The 5,112-nt window shown below is 45.1% G+C and overlaps 1 protein-coding gene across 2 annotated transcripts in view; it reads left to right on the top strand.

Annotated features, from left to right (window-relative positions):
* The window catches only part of RAI2 (retinoic acid induced 2), a 44,256-nt gene that overhangs the window by 1,239 nt on the left and 37,905 nt on the right, over positions 1-5,112 (top strand). The window lies entirely within an intron of this gene.

The following is a 5,112-nucleotide window of genomic DNA, read 5'->3' as shown; positions in this document are numbered from 1 at the left end:
GTATCTGGTTGCCCATTAATTCTTCAGGTATCTTCCGTTCAAACTTGATAAGGAAATGTTTTTCCTTTTGCTAAGTAACCTTTCATGTCATTTATCATTAGCAAATCGGCTTGGCATTCAAAGTAAAAATTTCCTCGCAAATACGCTACTGATTACTAATGTTATGTCTGAAACACTCCATAGGACAGAAATCAGCGCACCTCCGTTTGGTTTTTTTAATATGTAAATTTGAAAAGCCTTTCCTTCCATTTCACGACGCCGTGAGTGGCCCCGGTTAATCAGATGTAACTACAGTAACTAGCAGAGGAGGCTGCTGATAGGCAGGGTGGTCTCCTGCACCGCTCTGCTAGAGCAACCTGATCAATTAATGCATCCTCACTATTTTGTCCTTGGCATATTTGATGAATTTTATAGTATTTCTGTGAGGAGCTCCAATGGGGGAAGCTGAAGTCTTTTTCACCTTCAGAGACGACTGAAGCCAAATTTGAAGAGGGAATAACTCTTTGAGTTGACTGGAGAGCGCTGCTGAGTTCCTGTGTATACACTAAATTCTGGAGACAATCCAGCAGCCAGAGCTATCTGGGTCAGGCTGGAAATCACCTCAGTGATGGGTTTTGCAGGGTCCTGGTCACTTCCTACCAAAAAAAAAGAAGCAAATGTTAAGCTTTTGCAACATGCACAGATTGCATTGTAGGCATGGACTGGAGAATGGAGCTGGTCATGTAGCAGACTTGGCATGTGCAATCAGCAGGTCACACTGAGCACCCTACAACTTCAGAATGCTTTACTTCACTTTGCAGAGCCTGCAGCAGTATGAATTACAGGGGAAAAAATGCATTTAGATGTAACAAAGGCTGCTGGCTCATCTCCTGCATGAGGAACTAATTTTTTTTTAAATCTGGCTCCCGTTTCTGCTTCTGACTCAAGCTGCCAGTGTAGCTTTGGGCAAATCATTCCATGTTTCCCTCTCTCCTCATCTCTGCCTGACCTGCCAAGGTCTCATCTGTACAGGGCTGTGTGTTCAGACCCCAGCTCAAGCCCCTTACTTTCCACCAGCTGCCTTGCACACAGCAGTCTGAAGGTAGGTGGTACCTCTCTGCTCCGAGGGGATACATTCAAACACTGCTGCTGGAGCCAATCCTACAGACCTAGCAGCCTCACAGCAACTCATCAATCTCTGATCCCAGCCCTGTTCTAATCCAGTCCTTCCCTCCTGCTGATGGAATCCTTCAAGCTGCGTGCTCGTCCTCGTGCCGGCCAGCCAGGGAAGCAGCGCCGCTGGAGATGGGCTGGGGATCACCAGCTCTTCAGGACACAGGCTGGCACTCGAGGCTACAGAACGCCTGGCATGAGAGGCCTGGTGTGATTTAGAAATAGAAATTATAGCTGAAGGGTAAACTGCAACAGTGTGGCAGGAAAATGCCCAGCAGATGGGAGCTGGGGCATTCCTGCGCAGCCAGCAGCATGCGGCGGGAGGGAACGGAGGTGGAAGGGTGCAGCTCCCTCGGCCTAACAACGGCATTCTTATTTTAGCATGGAAGACAGCCAGAGATAAGGAGGGGTTGTCATCCGGCTGGTTGGAGGATGGAAAAAAAAAAATGGAAAAGCTGTGTGGAAAAGTATTTTGATGTAGGTACTAAAGGAAAAAAAAGCAGATAACCTTGCAAGTGATAGACTAGCTATGTAAAGCTGCCAGGACAAAGCTTTTCCCATAAAATCCAGAATGATCCTAATTAAGCCCAGACCTTGTTAAATGACACATGGATTTATTTATTTCAGATGTTTCTAGGTCCTAAAGATGGGGCCAAATGTGAAGAGTTTGATGTGGCAGATAGTTTAACCTCAATTACTTTTACATAAATCATGTGATTGTTACGGTAGCTGAAATACCTCTGATGGGTGCCCCAGAGATACTGATAAAAAAAAAAAAAAAGATATTTTTAAAAATCCGCTGAAAAAAAATGTATGGCAGTATGGCAGTGCAGGTGAGGGTTTGTGGAAGAGAGGTGGCCATACTCTGAGGCAGGAGGATGGGAGTGTGGGAGCTGTTGTGGTGCTGTGTGCTTGCTGGTCTGTATGCACAGGCAGCTGAAATGGTGGCTTTGTAGAACAGGCAGACAGAGAAAGGGACGTAAAATGGGAGCTGACAAATATTCTTGTTATGAAACTGGGATGGATGAATGATTTATGGGGGTACTTGCTTTTATTTTATTTTATTTCAAGAGGAAGGAGATGGTTGGTGATGTGAGGCGCTAGCCACGGATGGCTTTGTTTTGAGATCAGGCTGTGCTGGGTCCTGCCTCCAGAAACAGCATCTACAGAATAACAATACAGTGAAACACTTTCCCAGCATTGCTTGAGTTTCACAATCTGTTTTCAGGATGAAAAAGTTTTCCTTATCTTATGTTCAAAGCTGTAGGCCTAAATCCTCCCAGCAGACTCTAGATTTCAAATAAGAGGTGGCTGTATGAGAGGTCCTAGGCTGCGTGGATCTTTGTTAGACTGTCTCAGTTCTCCTAGGGAATTTCCTGGCTTTGCAATATTGCCCATCCCTCCCAGGGCACTGAGCTACTCTGTAAATAGGCCACTCTGTGGAGGAGCTGCTCTGCTGGGTGATTTAATGTAGCTTGTTAGTTCTGGCCTTCCTTTTTTCCCACCCCCACCCAGTTCTATCCATGTTGTCCTTTGGTGTACAGAGCAGTGCTCTAACATGGATGAGGTGAGTTTACAGGGTCACAGTTGCAGGATTTTGCCATTCCTGCGGGTGGCTGGGTGTCCTGGGGACCCTTATGTGAGTTGCAGCTCCACAGACACTTGCTGGCTTTGGGTGTTAGTGACTGCATCCCTCTGAGCAGGACCTGTTTCCAGCATCCTTTTGTATTTCCTAGTTAATAGAATCATAGAATAGTTGGATTAGAAGGGACCTTACAGGTCATCCAGTCCAACCTCCCTGCAATAAGCAGGGACATCTTCTAGATTAGGGACATCTAACTAGATTAGGTTGCTCAGAGCTCTGTCCAACCTGACTTGGAATGTTTCCAGGCATAGGTCATTTGCCACCTCTGGGCATGTTGCAGTGTCTCCCCACTCTCCCAGTAAAAAAATTCTTCCTTATGTCCAGTTTAAATTGACCCTAGTTTAAAACCATTACCCCTTGTCCTACTGCAACAGGCCCTGCTAAAACATCAAACATCTGTCCCTGTAGCCTGTCCTGTTGGTCCTTGTTAGGTATTGGACGATGCTGTAAGGTTTTCCTGGAGCTTTCTCTTCTCCAGGATGAACAGCCCCAGCTGTCTCAGCCTGTCCTCATAGGAGAGGTGCTCCAACCCTCAGATTATCTTCGTGGCCCTCCTCTGGACCTGCTCCAATGAGTCCATGTCTTTCCTGTGCTGAGGACCCCAGAGCTGGATGCAGTATTCCAGGTGGGATCTCACAAGAGTGGAGGGTCCCCTTGATCCCACTGCTTGTATCATTGATGAAGTTATGAAAGGATGCCAGTCCCAGTATGGACTTGAGAGGGGCACCACTCATCACCATTCTCAATTTGCACATGTAGTTGTTGGAAATGCTTCTTAAAGATATCAGAGGGCTAAATGTTCTCAAGAATTAAACAAAGGGTCTGGGGTAGGTCTCCTGTTTCCCCCACACTTTCAGAAAAAAGGTGTCCTTCATCTCAGCAGCTTCCAGGTCTCTGTATTGCTCCCACTCCCTTTAGAGTGGCTAGAGAGCAGCCACTCTAGCAGAAGGAAGGCAGCTGCTGTTGACTTGGAGGAGAAGCTGGGTGTGGGTTTTGGTCCCCCCACCCCCCCCTTGGCAGGCACAGAGATGTCAGAACAAGCCTCAGGACTGACTGACTGTGTCCCCAGATGTCTTATCTTTGTGTTATCTCTGAGCTGATGACTGGGGGTGAGCTCTGAATGACAAGAGAAGTGAGGGAAGTTTGCTGTGACTCCTCACTAAAGCTTCAGTGAGGCTGCAAAGGGCAGGTCCCTGAGCATTCTGGTGCAGCTCCAAATTCATTTGGTCAGGCTAATTTTGAAAACCAGTCTCCTTCCAGTGTCTGCATGTGCTTCAGCCTTTTAATTATTCTGTGCTTTTCCTGCGGCATGGAAACAAAGAGGTGGAAATGTAGTGGCCACCAGGAGGGCCAAGAGGGCAATGGCTCTTGCCTGCCCTGGCAGTCAGTGTGCTCCTCATAGCAAAGCCAGCTTATTTGGAGGAGTGCAGGTCTTTCAGTCCAGGAAAAAATAATTTGTTAATGGCCAGAGAATAATCACTTTACTCTGAAAAGCCTCTCCAGCTGCATTGCACCAACTGTTCTTTATCAGTCTCTGAATCCTTAATGACAGTAGCAGCTAATTTCTCTTTCTGTGTTTTTCTAGCTGCAGTGTCCTATTTTCTCTGAGTTTATTGAGAAAATAATAGAAGTCATTACATAGCTACTTGTCACCTTTCAGAAAAGAAAACTTCTCCCTGCCTGAACGGCCAAGTTAGTTACTTGGTGACTGATTCAGACAATAGCAACTTTTTGTAGCTCATCAGTTATTAATCTGTGCCTAGTGAATAAACTAATTAACTAGAGGAGTATTACTGAAGTTCTAATCTGTGATTATCAGAATATGGTGAATACACTGTTCACAAACAGTGTGACAAAGGCACATGTACATTCTGTGGCGTGTAAGCAAAAAAATCAAGAAATAAAGGGTTGGGAGTGACAAAGTGAGAAATGTGAATTCATTGTGTTTATTTTCTTTAAAATTTGATGGTCTTTGAAGCTTATGTGGCAGTATTGCACAAAATGGTCCTTGGTTAAAAGAAAATTATTAGGTGTTCCATAAATATCTATAATAATTAGGTTACAGAAAAGATAATGAGGAACATTGAAATAGATGGGCAATGAATGGAAGACACAGAAAATAAAGGGAATATGAAATATTTTTGTGTTTGCATGATACACATCTTTCTGGTTGTTGGTGATGGATCACTTGCTGTAGAGCTGGATCTCCACAAGGCCACTGCAAAGCAAACAGGAAGGGCAACACATTGTTTTTTAATCAGCATTTTCTTAACCAAGAAGTCAGGCATCACTGTCTGAATAATAGATGTCTTCAT

This window comes from Agelaius tricolor, unplaced genomic scaffold (assembly GCF_023055355.1).
Source record: "Agelaius tricolor isolate 1412-34295 unplaced genomic scaffold, bAgeTri1.0.p SCAF_7, whole genome shotgun sequence".
NCBI lineage: Eukaryota > Metazoa > Chordata > Aves > Passeriformes > Icteridae > Agelaius > Agelaius tricolor.
The sequence above is the reverse complement of the archived record's forward strand: the minus strand, read 5'-3'. Positions and strand labels throughout refer to the sequence as shown.